Source organism: Zootoca vivipara, chromosome 13, assembly GCF_963506605.1.
Source record: "Zootoca vivipara chromosome 13, rZooViv1.1, whole genome shotgun sequence".
In the NCBI taxonomy this organism is placed as follows: Eukaryota; Metazoa; Chordata; class Lepidosauria; order Squamata; family Lacertidae; genus Zootoca; species Zootoca vivipara.
This window is the reverse complement of record NC_083288.1, coordinates 38,258,280-38,278,633: the sequence shown is the minus strand read 5'-3', so window position 1 is coordinate 38,278,633 and position 20,354 is coordinate 38,258,280.

Below are 20,354 nucleotides of genomic sequence, written 5' to 3'. Positions count from 1 at the left end.
GTGACATCATCACGGCAGTGTGACATCATCACTGTGACTTGTCTTAGACGGAGGTCTGAGGTTCTGTTTTGGAGCAAACCCTACACAAATCCAGAGTGGAGTCCCTAAGGCAGTTGGGTGACATCTTGTATGCCTCCTTCTGGCAACTCCTGCAGCCAAGCTGGTGCCAAATGTATTGCTCTGCTTTCCTTTGGACCACACCAGCGAGACCAAGCGTAATTGGGGGGGGGGTCTTGTTGTCTGAGCAGCCCAGGACCTCCATACACACTGCCCAGCATTGCACCCCAGAGGGGAGTCACTTTAGTGCTGCTAACACCCTCCCCCCCGGAGGTGCACTCCATTATCTCTCAAGACAGATGGATGCCATCAAAGCATACTTAGTTGGTCTTTAAGGTGCTGCTGGAAGGAATTTTTTTTATTTTGTTTCGACTACGTCAGACCAGCACGGCTACCTACCTGTAACGTCATCATAACAATTATTATTAATATTCACTTCCATAAAATGATGGTTGTTATTATTATTATTATTATTATTATTATTATTATTATTATTATTATTATTAGAATAACCATCATTAATATTGATCTAGCACCAGAATATTCAAAGCACATCACACACATAACCCTGGTAATTCTTGTAACAACCCTAAATGAGCAGAATCATTTACTGGTTGACTTTAGAGGGTTGTTGTATGGGTTACTGAGAGGTGCTTTGAACACTCTGATGCTGTATAAATGGTGGTGGTGGTGGTGGTGGTGGTGGTGATGACGACATAACTGGTAAAAATATAGGGAAGTGAATATGTGACGGCAGGGGGAAGGGAGATTTGTCAGGAAAGAGCAAATTTGTACAGGCCACAAATGTCATCTGCAGCCTGGCCTGCTTACATAGGATAATGCAGGCATCCCCAAACTCGGCCATCCAGATGTTTTTGGACTACAATTCCCATCATGCCTGACCACTGGTCCTGTTAGCTAGGGATGATGGGAGTTGTAGTCCCAAAACATCTGGAGGGCCGGGTTTGGGGATTTCTGGGATAATGTGTTGGTTAAATCCTGAGGTTGTAGAATGGATTGTACCGCTGCCGGCGAGAAGGCAATTTCGGAATGTTCCATGAGAACTACCCAAAACACTTGCTTTATTTCTCGCATGAGCGAGAAACAGCCCTCTCTTTATCAAGCCTGTTTTCTTGTTAAAGGGAGGCTTTGTTTATTTTAAATTCAGAAGAGCATGAACAAAATGTGATTTCCCGTGTTTAGTCTGACGTGGTCCTGCAGCCTTAGAACTCCTTATCATCTCATTCAGCTGCCAGCGAAAACGAGACCTTGAAGATCTGGATGTTGGCTGGAAGTGCAGGATTCAAGGTCGTCTTGCCCTTTTAAAATTGCACCTGGATTCAGCCTGTAAACAAGCCCAAGTTTTAAAATGGTTATACTTTGGCTTCTATTCTTACGCGACCCTCTCTGTAATCTCCCATACCTAACCCATGCCTGCATAGCTCCCACGTAATTTGCTGGACCCAAAGCAATGCTTCTCCCACCCTGCTTTTATAGATATATATCATAATAGCTCAAGAAATTATTTGCACATTAGGTAAGGTGGGGAGACTGAGAAAACCTCTGCAAAAGAAGGGGCATTAAAGAGCGAGAGTTGAAGGAAGAAAATGGAACTGTTGGGTGAACAGAGAAGAATGGCAGTCCCAACTGCTGCTGCTTCCTGGCAGGGCTCTTGGGCATTTAACAAATTTATGGCGAACAGAAATTCAGCTGGTAAATGTCTCACTGTCTCTGAATGCTGCCGAGAGAGAGAGAGAGAGAGAGAGAGAGAGAGAGAGAGAGAGAGAGAGAGAGAGAGAGAGAGAGAGAGAGGGAGAGGATTCAGGTTCGCGTCTCTACTCAGCTGTTAAAGTCAGCCACTTCCTCTCAACCTAGCCCACCTCACAAGGTTGTTGGGAAGCCAAAAAAGGAGCCATTTCTGCTGCCCTAAAGAAAAGGTGGGGCATCGATACTAAATGCCCATGAGCCCTACTGCCAGGAGTGGGCAATGCTCTCTCAACCCCAACAGAAAAAGGGAAATGGTTTTAGACAAAGTTTCAAGTCCAGGGGTGGGAAACAGCAAATGTAGGTGCTTATGTGCACCAGTTTCTGCTCCGCCAGGGCTGGCTTAAGATATTTTGCAGCCTGAGGCATGGTGAGCCATTCCCACCCCCCACCCCTGAGGCTGACTAGCCTGACAAGTGAATTTTGCTTTGGTTGCATTCCCACATTCATTGGGAACTCTGAGAACTGTAGCTCTGGGAGGGCAGTAGAGGTCTCCTAGCCACTCTCAGCACCCTTAACAAACTACAGTTCCCATAATTCTTTGGGGGCAAACCATGACGGTGCAAGATGGCGTCAGTGTTTTAGACTTATCTTGGGAATGTGGCCTTTGTAAAGCAACACCCTCCACTGCCCCTGAGGGCAACAAGCTAGCTTAGGTAGGGCAAGGCCGGGCAAGCTGCCCCCACAGCTCCATCCTCCAACACCTTCCTGCCACCTCCTGCCATGTATCCCCAACCTCTAATGGTAGGGCCGGCCCTGGCTCTGCTCGCATCTCAGAGTGCATCCTTTCAAAGAGGGAACACTCTGCCTCTTCTGCAAAGGCCTAGGAAAGGTTTTTCCTATTGGAAGGTTAATGCCCGCCCGTAATACTGTAGTCTCTAGGTGTGGATGTTTGGCGGGAAGAAGTAAGAGGAGGCAACTTCTGTCTTTATTGCCCTTCACACATGCACACACCATTTTGGGGTGTGCCTTCAGCCAAGCTTGTCCATTATGACTAGAACCAGGGCTTTTTTCCCCCAGCTGGAACTCAATTCCAGCACCTCTCAGGTGGGTGCCATTGCCATCCTGAGAGAATGATGTTCATGTTGGGTTCCAGCACCTCTTTTTCTAGAAAAATAGCACACAGAGCCGTTCCTCAAAACCTATCACCTGGTTGGCCTTTTATTTAGATATTCCTTTCCAAGCTTTATGCTCAATATCCATTTAGTAAGTTATTAGACAGACTCCACACAAATTATATATTGTGTGAAGGACAAGCGGGCTTCGGAGAGGGATTCAGTAACAACCACCACCAGTGTTTTATGTTGAATCACATCATTAGAAAATACGCCAAAAACAGTAAAAAAACAATCGTTTTGCGGCCTTTATTGATCTCTCTGCTGCTTTTGAGTCCGTTAATCATCACAGCAGATGGCGAGAGAAAGCTTCTCAATACTAACAATGACCACAGGCTTCTCCTACTCAATCGAGACTGTACTGTGGCACAGAAATGAGGGTCAGAGTTGGTCTTAAAAGTGGCTTGCCTGAGGCCTTTCAATCGACCGAAGGAGTGAAACAGCTGTATTTTGGCCCTTATGCTTTTAAATCTTTATATTAATGATGTAGTTCTTCACCTCCTTTCGGTCTCCCACTTGGGGCTTAAAAATCTATTGGTGGTTTTTAGTTCATATTATAAACAGGAACACCTCTCCATAAACTATTCCAGGACTAAGCTGGTGCTCTTTGGAGAACACAGCCCTAGATATAAATGGAGTTTGGGGCAACATGAATTAGAGCACACTTGCTCCTTCAGATAGGGTTGCCTTTTGTCTAGAATTTTCCAGACATAGCTGGTAAACTCTGTCTGGGCAGAAATCGCTGAAATGTCCGGGAAAATCCAGACGTATGACAGGCCATGTCGGTAGTGTAGATTTTGACTAATTTAATAGGAAAGAGCTCAAAAACTATTTTTAAAAAATCTCAACAACTTTGGGCAAAACAAAAACAAAAAGCTGCAGCTGAAGAAGTCTGCATGCACACGAAAGCTCATACCTATGACAAACTTAGTTGGTCTCTAAGGTGCTACTGGAAGGATTTTTTTTTATTTTTTGTTTTAAAAAAAAAGCTCAACAACTTTTGAAATATGGCAACCCTACTTCAGATATCTTGGAGTCCTTTTTTAGTGAATCCTTATCTTGGAAGTGGCATATTGAGGCAGTGAAATCCAATAGGGCAGTAAAATGTTAGTAAAGTGATCCCACAAATTTTGTGTGGAGCTGAAATTTGATGTGAGGTTTAGAAATGGTTCAAAATAAATTTCTTAGACTATTCTCCTTACTCAATGAAACATCAGCAGCACTTCAACGTACAGAAGCCCGATGGACAACGGTCAAGGCAAGAGTAGACTGCTCTCGATTCAACTACCTGGAAAGATTACTTCCTTACCCTTCAAGCAATTTCCTGCCATGCGCTATACGGACCCGGGGAACAGTTATTGGTGGAAATCAAACATTCAACGTTGCCTGCATTATTATTCAGATTATTATTGAGATTTTGCAGACGTACTCTACTGGACAGAATCTAGAAGGGACAAGTGGTTGAATCTTCCAAAAGTTCTCTTAAAAACAGAGCATTTTAGAGCCAGTTCTTTGTCTAAACTCTTGCCTGTTCCATTGAGATTTTCCTTTATTGGGGTGCATTTCCAAGCAATGCCCTCAGCTGTGCTGGAAGGGCGTTATAACAAGATTCCATACACAGATAGACTCTGTACATGCAGGCAACTGCAAATAGAAGACATTCATCGTTATTTGTTACATTGCCCATTATACACAGAACCTAGGAGACACCTTCTAAATCCCCGGTTTGTTAGAGAAAGCAATCTCTCCTTGGCGGAGAGGGTTCTGTAGCTGCTGAGTGACTCGAACGCCTCAGTGACTCATAAAGTGGCCTATTTCATGCTGGTGGCAAAAAAGAATTGGACAAAATAGAAGTAAATTGTAAGGGTATAATTTGAAACACAATGTATAGAGTCATTGGTGCTCCCCATTTATAGTCTCGCTTGCATTGCATGGTTCTGTTAGTTTAAACAGAGGATTTGTTCTATATTTTTGTTGACTGTGTTGGTTTTGTCATGGCCTTTGGCTAGCACAGTAAACTTATTGAACTGAGCTGAAATATATAACATGTTACAACAGTGATCAAGGCAAACCTCCAGCCGCAAGGACCACTCTTCCACACCAGCTCACCACAGATCTGCATACACTCGATCCAAGTCCAGGCAAGGATGCACTAAAAACCCAAAAGGCAGGTGCATTGTGGGATGATGCCACAGAGATCTTGAATATTTTTTATTTTAAAAAAGTACCTAAAAGCATGAAAGGGGAAAGGCCAGGCATCCCCAAACTTCGGCCCTCCAGATGTTTTGGACTACAATTCCCATCTTCCCCGTCCACTGGTCCTGTTAGCTAGGGATCATGGGAGTTGTAGGCCAAAACATCTGGAGGGCCGCAGTTTGGGGATGCCTGGGAAAGGCCCATGTTGAGCAGCACCATAAAAAGTTCTCACATCATTTCAAGACAGGGATTTTCCTTTGGAAAGATGTCAAATAGAGAAAATGTATAAAACCTGGAGGGTGGCGCAATGCCGTTAGACACGTACATCGTGCCACCTGCCGCTTCTCAGGAAACTTCCATTCCTGAAAGTGAAAAATATTTTCAGGGACCACTTTGAAGTAAAGATAACTCTGGGTAATACACAAATAAGGACATAGCCACGGTAAGACAAGGAACCTAGTACAAAATTTACTTGTGCAACGCGGGAGGCTATAAAGCGATGCTGCAGAATATGAGACGTGCTTGCTGTGTCGGAGATTGGGCACTCATTGCTGTACAGTTCTGTTTGTTTTTATTAGGGTCCTCTTGTATGCTGGGCTGTGGATTTTAATGAATTAAGTCCCCCTTCCAGTACTCTTATATGCGGACGACGCAGTTCTACAATTGGAGAATTGATAGCCAACCTATTGATCAGGTGGCAACCTATAAATATCTGGGAATAATGTTTCAGGAAAGGGGCTCATGGCATCATCAGATGAAAAATGCCATTGCCAACGCAGGAAGGACTACCAAAGCCCTAACAAGATTTTTCTATGGTGAAGGGGGTCAATATGTTCCAGCAGCCTCCCAGGTCTTTGTCACAAAAATACTCCCGCAACTCACTTATGGATCCCAGGTTTGCAGTTTTAAAAATCTCGTGCCGGCCGAGGCATTCCAAACCAAATTCTACCGCTGTCTATTGGGGATTCCCCCCCCCCCCCCCCGTGTAGCCAATATAGCTGTCCGACTTAATGCACAGCTGTGGATTGCAAAGATCCATTTTTGGCTAAAACTTATCTTCTTCCCGGCTGGGTTGGCATATTTAACACTGTTAGACTCTTATCATTTTACCTGGAAAGCCTCCCTGTTTGAAAAGATAAGAAGTCTGGGACTCTCCCCGCAGATCTTGATTGCGGCAGGATACGAGAGAGCCAGGACTTTAATCCACCAGCGAATCTGGGACGTAGAATTACAATGCCACATGAGTGAAATGACCAAATATTCAGCAATAAGGGACCATGGGAGAGGTTTCTCCCCAGCTAACTATCTGTCGGAAATTCAGATACCCAAATACAGACGGTCTTTTACCCTCGTCAGATTCAATGTTCTACCTTCTGCCTTACTACAGGGCAGATTTGAGGGTAAACCATATACAGCACGGGTCTGCCCTTGCAGCTCTATGGAAGTGGAAACTGCCTCACATGTACTTTTACGTTGTCGTTTGTATGAAGATATATGTTTGACTTTTATTACACCTGTCTTGCAAAAGTCCATAAAAGAATCCAAACATCATAGTTTAAAACTACTGCTAGAGGACAGGAATCCCAAGACTACATTAAATGTAGCCAAATTTTGTGTGTCTGCAATCAATCGCAGGAAGCAAGTGGTATCCCGTAATGACCCAACCCCTAAATGTTAACCACAGGGGGTTCGTTAATAAGTAATTTTAATTTTATATTTAAATTATTGTTGTATTCACACTGCCCTTTGTATTTTTGTCATGTTTTATGATCTGTGACACTGTGCATGTTGATGCTGGTCTGCGACCGTATTAATAAATTCATTCATTCATTCATTCATTCAATGAATTAAGTAAAGACAAAGAATTTAAAGCTCACATGGAAGTGGACTTTGTTTCCCCAGTCCTAATCCAACCAAGGGTGCTTCCAGACTTTGCTATTTGGGGGTGCAACTGAAGTCACCTACGGGTAAATCCAGGTTGTGCAATTGTATTTGGTTGGGAGGTCTTGTGCGAAAGCAGGCTTCTCTCCCCAAATTCAGCCTTTTTGTGAAAAGGAAAGTGATAGGAAAATGCACTGGAATGTGTGGGGGTCACACTTGCTTTGATGCAGCAGCATCTAACCTCTCCAGAAACAGATCAGGATGAGTGCTCACTAAATAGCCAGTGTCATCTAACCTCCCCGGTCCTCCAATCAGAAGCCACACTTTAGAAGTCGAACAGACTTCCAGAACGGATTCCGTTCGACTTCCAAGGTACAGATGTACTGCGATTTACAAATTCAAACAGGTTGCCCTAGAGACAAAGGAGTGGGTCTTTTCTCACCCCAGGGGTGGAGCAAGTGGGGGCAGGGGGGCAGTACGCCCCAGGCACCGCCTCTGGAGGGGGTGTCACTTGGGGTCGCGCCCCCGCCCCTCACCTCTGCACAGCAGCCTTGGAGAAAAAAAAATACAAAAGAAAGCTGTAGGGACGCCGGCCGAGCGATGTTGGGTTGTTTTTTTCCCCTGAGGCTGCCGGGCTGGGGGCTGGGCTGGGGCCCTGGGAGGAGGTGAGGGGCAGCGGGCTAGGCTAGCGAGGTGCCTCTGCGGCTCAGCCCAGCAGCCTCGGAGTTTTGTAGCTGGAGGCGCGCGGCTTTGGAGGCGCGGGGGGACGGCGATACCCCGCCATGTAACGGCGCGTGTGCGGCATCCCGCTGCGCATGCGTGTTACGTAGTGGGGTATTGCCGCTGCCCCCGCGCCTCCTAAGCCGCGCACCTCCAGCTACGAAACTCCAGGTAGACAGCCCGCTCAGCCTGCCTCGCTACGCCCCTGTCCTACCCCACCTGGCTGGGTACCCTGTTATCCAAGGAGGAAGAACAATAGGCTGGGTGGAGGGCTGTAAGAGAGTGTGATGGGCTGATGCTGGAAGCTGGGTACACAGAGGCACAACTTACTCTGTGGTGCACTTGGAGTTCCCCTGGAAACCTAATGGGGAAGCAAGATCTATTGGAATGTTAATGCTGTGACCCCCTCCACCTTCCAGTGTTGGGGGCTGCTTTGCAGTATCCACACTTACCTGGGAATAAGACCCATTGCATTTGTATTTATTTCATTTTCAAGAAAACATGAAGAGACAGGGAGGAGATATGATAGCCATCTTCAAATATCTAAAAGGCTGACACGCGGAGGATGGAGCTGCAAGCAACAGCATACAGTTAAACCCTCATTTCCAAATTAAGATGCTCGATTAAGATGTGGGATGAGGGAGAAAACAGTTTGGTAGCATAAAAATAAACAAACAGCCTACACTCTGGAGTCTAAATAGCCTACACGAGACAATCTTAAAAGAGAAATCTCAAACTCACCGGTGAGAGAAGCAAGGCTAACCCGTGGTGACAATTTTTTTAAAGGGAAAAAATAGTCCCCATTTAAAACACTGTAGAATCAGAGCAGGGTGTGTGATGTGGGGAAGTTGGACCCTCCAATCTGGGTATTGGCAGGTGGGTTTGGGTAAACTGCAAGGGAAATGCACAGCTCAACAGGTAGGGCTCCAAAAACTGAACCACCTGGATAGCTCAGTTGGTTAGAGTGTGGTGCTGATAAAAAACCAAGGTTGCGGGTTCAATCCCCATACAGGACAGCTGCATATTCCTGCACCGCAGGGGGTGGGACTAGATGATCCTTAGGGTCCCTTCTAAATCAACAATTCTATAATTCCATGACTGGTGAGGGAGAAGGGCCATTAGCAATCTTCCACTGCTCAGGGAAGGCAGAAATAAAAAGTGGGAAGTGCGAAAGGTTGCTACTTAGATAAGGTCACTCAGCTCTTCAGATTTAGCCTGTATTCCCATTGTGCATGGAAGATGCTTGAAATGTGAGAGGTTGGTTTTCTGTGTGATGGGGAAGCCTGGCTATCCTTCAGGCTTGCTTTTTATTAGCTGAACCTGATTGCTCGCTTCTTTGCAGTCGCCCCCTGCTCATGTCTTGTGAGTTTGTGCCTTGAAGGAGACCTCCAGAATCCCTCTCTCCTTTGGCGAGGGTCCTGACAACGATCAAAAGTTAATACCTGGTTGCAATGTGCAGCTTTAGCCTTCAGGTGGAGACGTTTGGCTGCAGGAAGCCAGCTGCACCACAAGAGATGAGTGAGTAATAAGAACCCAATACCTTTCTTAAATGGAAGGCAAAATCTGATGGAAACAGGGACTCTTGGCTTATCCGGAAGTGGTGAACGGTATGATAGAAAGAGCAATAATGGCCGCAGGCTGCATCTGTGCCATATATTTAAAGCACATCCCCACCACCCAAGAATCATGGGAACTGTAGTTTACTCCTACAGTTCCCGGCACACTTAGCAAAATATAGTTCCCAGGAATCTTCTTTGAGGAGGAATATGCTTTAAATGTATGGTGTATATGCAACCGTGATCTCTGAACTCTTGTTCACTGGGAGAAATGTGGGATCTGATTTCTGTGTCATGAAGGGGCTGGGAGACAAATAATAATAATAATAATAATAATAATATATTTGTACCCCGCCCATCTGACTGAATCTCCCCAGCCACTCTGGGCTGCTCCCAATCGAGTGTTAAAACAATACAGCATTAAATATTAAAAACTTCCCTAAACAGGGCTGCCTTCAGATGTCTTAAGGTATTAAGGCTTCTAGGAAGGAAATATTGCCTAGTGGTTGGAGGGGATGGGCTGGTTGGAGGAAACCAGCACTCCTGATGGTTTGGTGAAGTTGAAGTAATCCCAGAAACAACATTAAAACCTAAGGTGGCAGGTTTTACAACACAAATCCTTTTGTTCAATTGCAGCAACGAATCTCTCCCATGACAACATATTCTTTTTACTGCTGTTTCATTTAGTGTGTCAGTCAAATCTCCATCCCTTCTACAAATTTCACTAATCACTCAGTAATGAGCAATTGGCATGTAAAACACAGGAAATGGCACAATGAGGTGTTAGCAGCCAGTCAAACTTCATATGCCTGACTTTTCAGCTGAGATGTTTGGTGGTGGTGGGATGGTATCATTTGTAGAAAGAGTGGAATAAATGACCAAGCATAAAAAACCACTACACATATTACTCAAGAGTGGATGACTAGTGGAACTCCCTGCTGCTGTTGCATGCAGTAATCAACCCAGTGAAATCTCTCTAACTGATATTTAAGTGGCCATCTGCATAAATACATACAGTATATGGAGGTGCAGTACAATGTTCCAAAAATGAGCTTCAGAGAATGCTGTAGCTCTTGCCCTTGAGCAAGGAAAACCTGTGTCAGATTGGGGTGCCTTTATTCTTTTGTGTAGGAATAAATGGACACGACTCTGACATAAGATTTGCTATATTCAGAAACCAGTGGGAGATGGTTTAAAACTCCCCGGATAATCTGTTGTTGACTTTAAGGTAGCCATACTGGGGGGAAAGAAACTTCAGTGTGAAACTGCTAATTTAACACTTCGCTTAACATTGCTTTTTAATAAGAGGGTTTTTTTATTAAAAAAAAATATGAGTTGCATAATTATAACTTGGAGAGATTATTTCCCACAGGGACATAAAACAGTGCCGTACTGGCTTCAGAAGAGCCTCAGACTATTTTTCCTGAACTACAAAAGTCTGAAGCAGCATAATATATACCGCATAGTGAGTTTTCGTTACTGAAATAAATTTGAATGATTAATTCCCCCCCCCAAAAGCATGTTATTAAAAATTGTGTGTGTGTGTGTGTGTGAATTTGTCCTCTGAGCTCACAAAACAAGGAGATGCACTTTTACAACCAAATGCCACTGAAGGAGACTTTATAGACTTTATAGATTGAAACACATGTGTTATACCGGGGCAGCTCTTTCTGTTTTTCATTGCTGTGGGGCAGCCAGCATTTGAAAGATATATTCAGCCAACACAGTTGTGATAGTTTAGAATATATTCATGTGATACTATACACAAGTCACATACCCACATTTTAATTCTAGAATCAATGGAGATGGAGGACCAGGGTTTTTTCCCCTACATAGTCCACACACATGGTCTGAAGCTCAACATCAAAAAAACTAAGATCATGGCCACTAGTCCCATCACCTCCTGGCAAATAGAAGGGGAAGAAATGGAGGCAGTGAGTGGTTTTATTTTCTTGGGTTCCATGATCACTGCAGATGGTGACAGCAGTCACGAAATTAAAAGACGTCTGCTTCTTTGGAGAAAAGCAATGACAAACTTAGACAGCATCTTAAAAAGCAGAGACATCACCTTGCCGACAAAGGTCCGTATAGTTAAAGCTATGGTTTTCCCAGTAGTGATGTTTGGAAGTGAGAGCTGGACCATAAAGAAGGCTGAATTGATGCTTTTGAATTATGGTGCTGGAGGAGACGCTTGAGAGTCCCATGGACTGCAAGAAGATCAAACCTATCCATTCTGAAGGAAATCAGCCCTGGAAGGACATATCCTGAAGCTGAGGCTCCAATACTTTGGCCACCTCATGAGAAGAGAAGACTCCCTGGAAAAGACCCTGATGTTGGGAAAGATGGCGGGCACAAGGAGAAGGGGACGACAGAGGATGAGATGGTTGGACAGTGTTCTCGAAGCTACGAATATGAGTTTGACCAAGCTGCGGGAGGCAGTGGAAGACAGGAGTGCCTGGCGTGCTATGGTCCATGGGGTCACGAAGAGTCGGGCATGACTAAACGACTCAACAACAACAGTCCACACACAATCTATATCTTTCCCCACCCCCCTTTTTTTGCCCCTGAAAAGTGTTTCTTGAGAAATTGGTTTCAGTCCAAAAATGAAAGCTCGTTGCAGATTAATTCTGCCTTGCCCTGCTACATTAGGCTTAGTGCATACACAGGCAAAGTGTCTCCATAAAGCCACATCAGATTGGTTATTACTGTATGTTCTATAAGGCACAGACTTGTTCCTTTTAAAGCTGTAAGAACTTTTCATGCCCATAAAAATACACGAGGCTTATTTAGTACCTTATTCTTTTGCAACAAATTTGTTGTTTTTAAACTGCATCAAGATTCTTTGTTGTTTTCACTGCAACAGACTAGGAAGGCTAGTTAGTCCACTCAAGCAGCCTTCTCCAATCTGGTGCCCTCCTGGTGTTTTGAATTACAGCTCCCATGCTGACTGTGGCTGATGGGAGTTGCAGTTCAAAACATCAGGAGGGCACCTGGCTGGCGAAAGCTGCTGTAGAAGACCTTCAAGCAGAAGACGTAAGAAAAGAGGGAGCCAGTGGAGAGAATGGAAAAGAGAAATAGCACGATTGTAAAAGGGCTAAAACAAGTGTACCTGTTTAAAATGTGTTTGCATAACGTTTTATGCTTGAGTTTATATTTTAGAACAAAAGGTGCTCTTTCATTTATTTCTGAGGACATTATGGTCGGACATAAAGGGTAAAGGTAAAGGGACCCCTGACCATTAGGTCCAGCCGTGACCGACTCAGGGGTTGTGGCGCTCATATCGCATTATTGGCCGAGGGAGCCGGCGTACAGCTTCCAGGTCATGTGGCCAGCATGACAAAGCCGCTTCTGGCGAACCAGAGCAGCACACAGAAATGCCGTTTACCTTCCCGCTGTAGCGGTACCTATTTATCTACTTGCACTTTGACATGCTTTCGAACTGCTAGGTTGGCAGGAGCTGGGACCGAGCAACGGGAGCTCACCCCGTCGCAGGGATTCAAACCGCCAACCTTCTGATCGGCAAGCCCTAGGCTCAGTGGTTTAATCCACAGTGCCACCTGCGTCCCATGGTCTGACATATGATCCAATAAATACAGTTGCACAAGGAGTTGAATACTTTTTGCAAGGTTGTAACGATTTCGGTTCTCTTTCATTATTTTATATTGTACGCATATCAGTACAAACGTATGCAGATTTACAGAAGTCTACACTAGCATTTCTTGGGTCAGGCAGCCCTGTTTAGGGAAGCTTTTAATCTTTAAGAAATTAGTGTATTCTAATATTTCTTTTGGAAGCCGTCCAGAGTGGCTGGGGAAACCCAGCCAGATGGGCGGGGTATAAATAATAAATTATAATATTATTATTGGGAGACCATGGAGATGATCTGTGAGAAGTAAAAACTTAAACTTCATGTTGGCTGGGTAATCCTGGGCCTGCCCTCAAAGCAGCCCACAGTTGGCTACTGTTGTGAAAATACAATGTCAGTCATTTTTGAGAATACATTAGGAGTGTACCTTGGATTCTTGAAAACTCACTACCTGGCAGTGGAAGAAGACATGATCAGCGGTTCCCGAGTTCCTGGGCCAAAAACCAAGATTCAATAAATCAGCTCTGCTGATCCCATATTTTATTTCCTGTAGGTTCAGCTTTCCTGGCAGATTACAGGGAAAGTGATGAGAGTCGGCAGGTAATAAAAAGCTTCCTATAACTAATAAAGGGGAAGTATTATTGTATTGAGAACAACTTGTGTGTGGAAATTGTACTGAGAACAACTAGCCTTTCTGCAAAAGATTTGGGGGAACAGTAGCCTAGGAAAAACAGAGTCTGTAACACCTAGATTCCCCCAGTTCATTTATTTCTTTATTTTTCATGTGCAGCTCACCTTCCCTCCAAGGAGCTCAGAGTTGCAGACTTGGGCTCCCTTCACTCTGCAAATACCTCAACATTCTTGGGCAGCCATTACACAAAGAGTAAGAGATTATGGATAACTGTAAATTGTCCTTTTATACATGCTTCTCTGGATAGAAACACTTGAAGACTTTGAACCGCCCTGAGACCTTTGGATGAAGGGCAGTATATGAATTTAATAAATGAATAAAAGAAGAAATGACGAAAGCACGAGCTCTCCCAAAACAGTTAAGACAGGTCAAATTTCCCCCTGGGCCAGAATTGGCACACTAGGTGCCTCCAGATTGTCAGCATTTTGCAGGAGGGATTCAGATGCATATCAGAACTGTAGATATGCCAGAACTGCCAGAGTGGCTTAAAGCTCTCTGGCACCCTATTGCAACAAACATACTTTTTTAAAAAAGGAATTTTTGCAGTGTGGAAACGCAAATGGGATGAACAAAGGATTAAGTGGGGAAAGTCTAAAGAAAACCCGCAAGCAAACAAGGGTGAATGCTCATTGTCATGTAACCTCCCTGTAAACAAATGGGAACAAATGCTCAATGAAGTCTAGAAATCGGTTGTGGCTCAGTGGTAGAGCATCTGCTTCACATGTCCCAGGTTCAATCCCCAGCATCTCCCAGTAGGACTGGAAGAGATCGCTGTCTGGATCTCTGCTAGTTGGTGCAGGCAATCCTTAGCTTGATGGACCAACTGGCCTGGCTCAGTGAGAGGCAGCTTCTGATGTGCTTCACTGCATAAGCTTTGTGCAAGCAAATCAAGATGAATGCTGAATATTGAGGCATTCTGGAGAAGTCCATTATAGACAGGCAGCCATGGGGACCTAGTGGCTGGCTGGGGGCTTGGGCTTGCCCAAAACCAAGGGTCAGCAACCTTTTTCAGCCGTGGGCCGGTCCACCGGGGGGGGGGATGAACAAATTCCTATACCCCACAAATAACCCAGAGATGCATTTTAAATAAAAGCACACATTCTACTCATGTAAAAACACTAGGCGGGCCATACAAATAACCCAGAAATGCATTTTAAAGAAAATGACACATTCTACTCATGTAAAAACATGCTGATCCCTGGACCGGATTGAGAAGGCGTTTGGGTCGCATCCGGCCCACGGGCCTGAGGTTGCCTGCCCCTGCCCGAAACTGTGCCAGGAAACATTTCCAGCAGTATGGATTTTATGCAAACGTGTTAAAAGATTCATATGGAGCATAGATTATAAAAAAACAACAATTGCCCACCAGGGGTTTGGATGGCACAAAGCTACCCTAAACTGCAGACAGTGCTACAGGAACAAGGACTCTCGGGAAGCTCTGCGTGGAAACACATTTATTCACCGATGAAAGGGTTGGGCAAGAGTTAATGCAGAGCACAGCTGGAATTGCCAGTTCCACCTAGAGATAGAACCTGTGGCAGAAAGGGCTATAGGACAAAGGCATTGTACAGGAACCATTATTCTTCTTCTGCAAATAGGTCTTTCCCCCAAGGTGCTGTAACAAGCAACAAAGACTCCAGAGTTGGTTGGCTGGCTGATTTGCGGAGCCCTGTGGTGGCTTGGGAGGGCGTGTTAAGCTCCCTAGTCATATGGGGATTTATTCTCAAGAGCAGCTAGACTCAAGAAACAGTGGCTTTGTGTGTACTGAAGAACTCTCTGTTGTTGGTTCATCAGACAGCTTTGAAGCTTCTCTCTCACCCTCTGTGCTCCCCAGCTGTAAATGTCAGTGTGCATCTTCCCCAAAAGTCTGCTTTATATTGCTGAAACTTCATTCTGGAAGAGAGAGAGGTGTGACCGAATTTTTCCCCAGATCAGGTGGTGTTGGAAGGATGTAGGTCCAGCAAGCGATCTGGGGCAGAGGGAGAAGATACAGACAGACAGGCCACGTCACTCATTGTGGATCCATCTGGACTCTAGTACAAAATGAAGCTGTTCTAAGGCAAAACCCCGCAGAGAGATCAGCTAATGGGTGACTTGTTTTGAGGAGAGCTGTCTCAACCAAGGCTGACTGCACACTAGTGATTTAAAATGCAGTTAGGCCATCCTTTTCTCAGTTTGGATCGAAGCTGGTTCGGGGATGAACACATCAAAACTCAGCATTTCATAAGAAACGACAGGATCAATTCAGGACAGGGAATAGATATGGATTGTGGCTAACATCGCCCACATCTACACCGTACATTTGAATGCCACTGTAAACAGTCATGGCTTCCCCCAAATTCTGGGAGCTATATAGAATCATAGAATCATAGAGTTGGAAGAGACCACAAAGGCCATCCAGTCCAACCCCCTGCCAAACAGGAAACACCATCAAAGCATTCCTGACAGATGGCTGTCAAGCCTCTGCTGAAAGACCTCCAAAGAAGGAGACTCCACCACACTCCTTGGCAGCAAATTCCACTGTCAAACAGCTCTTACTGTCATGAAGTTCTTCCTAACATTTGGGTGGAAGCTTCTTTCTTGTAGTTTGAATCCATTGCTCCGTGTCCGCTTCTCTGGAGCAGCTGAAAACAACCTTTCTCCCTCCTCTATATGACATCCTTTTATATATTTGAACATGGCTATCATATCACCCCTTAACCTTCTCTTCTCCAGGCTAAACATACCCAGCTCATAGCTGTCAACCCTCCCTTTTTTGTGGGAAACTCCCTTATTCCAAGCCACAGCTGTCAAGTTTCCCTTTTTTGTTGTTGTTGGAAATTCCCTTATTCCAGCTCCATTTCCCGCTGCTATCCTGGATTGTTAGATATACGGTAGACTGTCCCCGGGACAGGTGAGGCTGCTGATCCCTTATTTTCAAATCTGAAAGTTGACAGCTATAACCCAGCTCCCTAAGCCGTTCCTCATAAGGCATTGTTTCCAGGCCTTTGACCATTTTGGTTGCCCTCCTCTGGACAAGTTCCAGCTTGTCAGTATCCGTCTTGAACTGCAGTGCCCAGAACTGGACACAGTACTCCAGGTGAGGTCTCACCAGAGCAGAATACAGTGGTACTATTACTTCCCTTGATCTAGATGCTATACTCCTATTGATGCAGCCCATAATTGCATTGGCTTTTTTAGCTGCTGCATCACACTGTTGACTCATGTCAAGTTTGTAGTCTACCAAGACTCCTAGATCCTTTTCACATGTACTGCTCTCAAGCCAGGTGTCTCCCATCCTGTATTTGTGCCTTTCATTTTATTTTATTTTTTGCTCAAGTGTAGTACTTTACATTTCTCCCTGTTAAAATTCATCTTGTTTTATTCATCTGTAGTTTGTTTTGGGTGCTGAAAATTCATCTGTAGTTTGTTTTGGGTGCTGAAAGTTGTTAGGAGACCTTTATTTTCCTTATAATGCTAAAATTCCCAAAATTGGTTTAACAGTCAACCCTTCATCCCAGGGAACTCTGAGAACTGTAGCTCTGTGCGGGGAATAGGGGGCCTCCTAACATCTCTCTCAGCACCCAGGAGAAACTACAGCTCCCATAATTCTTTGGGGGAGGCCAAGACTATTTGAAGTGGCATTGCAGCACTTCAAATGTATGGTGTGTGTGGCCATTTTGTGCTCCCAAAGCAGCAGTGGGAGCACATAGGAGCAGGGGCGAAGGAAGGGGGGGCGGGGACGGTCCACTCCAGGTGCCATCATGGATGGGGGTGACAAATTATCAAGGAACAATTACTGCCCTACTAGGGTGGTTAATAAAAAATAACTTTTTTAAAAAAAATGCTTGCTCCAAAGGTCTTACCTTACTACACTAGGGATTATATAGCTATATATGAAATTTCATGCATATCCTATATAATAAAGTGCAAGTGTCTCTGCGTCCAGATTCCCTGTGTCCCTGTGTCCGCGCTACTGCACATGTGCCCCACGGACACAGGGATTGGATGCAGAGACTGCACACACACAATGCACTCTCCCCACCTACCGTTTCCCTGTGGCCGCCAACCACTGCTCCCTGCCGGACTGAGCGTTGGCGGCGGGTGGGGGGAGAGAGAGCGTGTGTTCGTTCAGCAAGGACAACTCTATCGGCGGCTGGGGGAGAGGAAGGAAGGAGGAGAAAGGGCTGCTTTCTCCTCCTTCGTTCCTGTCCCCCTGCCGCCGACAACAAGGACAGGTCCCGGGGTTCGGAGAAGCAAGAAGAGGAGGGGGTTCTGCAAGAAGAGGAGGGGAGCTCCATGCGAGGCAGCAAAAGCTTCCTCTCCTCCTCTTCTTGCAGAATCAGCGAGACTCCTGCCTAGTGTGGCACCATGCGCCTGCTGCCACTCTAGGCAGTAGTCTCGCTGGTTCTGCAAGAAGAGGAGGAGAGGAAGCTTTTGCTGCCTCGCATGGAGCTCCTGGCTGCTGCGCTCAGCCGGACACCAGCCGCTCGGCGCCCCTTGGGCGCCCCTGGTGGCCAGGCCCCCTGGTGCATAGAGCCGGCCCTGTGTACTGCATTGTTTATTGTGACAGTACCTGCACTTTGGAACTCCCCGCCTATTGCAACAAAGCACGTGCCTTTTCTAGACTCTTTTCGGGCACCTGCTAAAAGCATTTTTCCTTAGGCAAGCATACCTAGATGCTTAGGAAGTTGAAGTAATTTTAATATTTTAGCTTTTGTATGTTTTAAGGTAGGATTGTTAATTTTTCTTGATTTTACTGCTGTGGTGTTTTTTTGTTTTGGTAAACCACTTTGCAGGTTTTTTAAAAATACATTTTATTAAATAAATAAACAATAAATATAAATAAAATGACACAAGCCAAAACACAATCCATCCTGTAGATTTAAGCATCTGTCCATAGTCGCCTACTTGTTATCAGAGGCCCAGAATCCACATACCTCTGTAAGAAAATACAGTGGTACCTCTACTTACAAATAACTCTACTTACAAATTTTTCTACTTACAAATGGAGCTCCGTCCGCCATCTTGGATGCGGTTTAGATAGGATTTTTTCTACTTACGAATTTTTAGATAGGGTTGCTTCGACTTACGAATTTTTTCTCCCAATGCATTCCTATGGGATTCGACTTAAAAATTTTTTCATCTTACAAATGTGTGTTCGGAACGCATTAAATTCGTAAGTAGAGCTACCACTGTATGAAATAACGTAAAACGTAAATAAATAAATGTGTGGGGGGGTGACAAGAAATTTTCCGCACTGGGTACCACCTGACCTTCCTACGCCTCTGCATGGGAGCAAACAGCAGCGTGTACACAGTCTGAGCCCTTTTATATTCCCTGGGTCTAACCATACTTTTGAGGCTCTGTGTCCTTGCTGAGGCTTTAACAGGCAAACACTTGGGCCTAGAGGCTCATATGTGGTGACCTTGCCATGATTTTTTCACCCTGTGTATGGTAGGGATGCCACATTTCAAAAAGTGTAAATCCCAAAATTCCCAAAGTTGTTTGCTGCCTCCTCTCCCTGTGTGTCATTGCTGGAAGCCAGGATCAGGACGGACCACATCTTCTTCTGTCGTTGTACATCCCGGTGAGGGCTGTTGTTTTACTTGCTAAATTAACACGCAGCTTGAAGCTGACTGCATATTGAATCCCTTTTCCGGGAGATAGCTGGCTCAGCTGTTTGCAATCACGCAGAGAGGCACTTGATAGGAAAAATAAGAGGGCTTGGGTTTATTACTGGAAATGCATTGTTATTGGATAGCAAAGCGTTCCTAGTTCTAGCAAGCTAAGTTGGAGGTACAAAGAGCCGTGCCTGCTATTTGATCTCAGCGGAGATAGACCCAAGGCTGACCCTTCTTCAAAAGGTACAAAGAATTCGTGAAGAGGGAGACCGGAAGTGAGAGCTGCAACCAAAGAATATTAGTTTTAAGGTCAGCACAGAGATCAAAGAACAATGAGCCAGTTTAGGAATTAGGAGGCTCTCTTCTCTGTTTTAGCCCCATGCAAATCCTTCTTGGTGTGGGAATGTTAAGGAAGGTAGAGGATATATTGTTTTGATATTATCCCTCCTCACTCGAGCTTATGAGTATACCGCAGAGCACATTCCCTTTGCAACTTATTGGAAGCAAGTTGATGAATCCTTTAATTAAGCAATCCAGTCTGGTTTGTCCAGTCTGGATTGTTCCTGGTAAGTTTCCCCTTTATTTCCTTCTTAAAACAATAATAACAAAGCACAGTCTTCTATAAAAGTAAGAATAAAGTTTTACTCACATTCAGTTCACAGCAGTAATCTGAAGGCAGGCTTTATCTTGTGGTTACTGTGAAAAGAAAGTCTGAGCTACATCTCAGACTTTCTGCTTGTGGGCTCCATCCTATGTGAAGGTTGAGCCATGGCTGGTTGAGAGCCAGGAGAACAAGAGTCCAAGAGTAAGAGAGTAAGAGTCCAAGAGAGAGGTGGTTGTGTGGCCAGCCCTTTTATCTGGTCAGCTAGGGTCACGTTTATCTACCTGGTCACACACAGGGGCAGGAAGCTCCAGAGCAGGTATGACAGGAAGTCCTCCCTTTCTGGAGCCACATTCCCCTGTGTATCCATAATAGGGAACAGGAAAATGTTGTGCTTGACTGCTCTAGTAATAATACATCCTCCACTCAGAAAGCTAAAGTGAATAGCTTCCAACAAGCGTTGGACATTATCAGAGCCGGCTCTACCATTAGGCAGAATGAGGTGGCTCCGTCAGGCAGCAGGTACATGGCTGGGGGAGAGCAGCAGAGCTACCGTACTAGCTGACCCGGCCACGTGTTGCTGT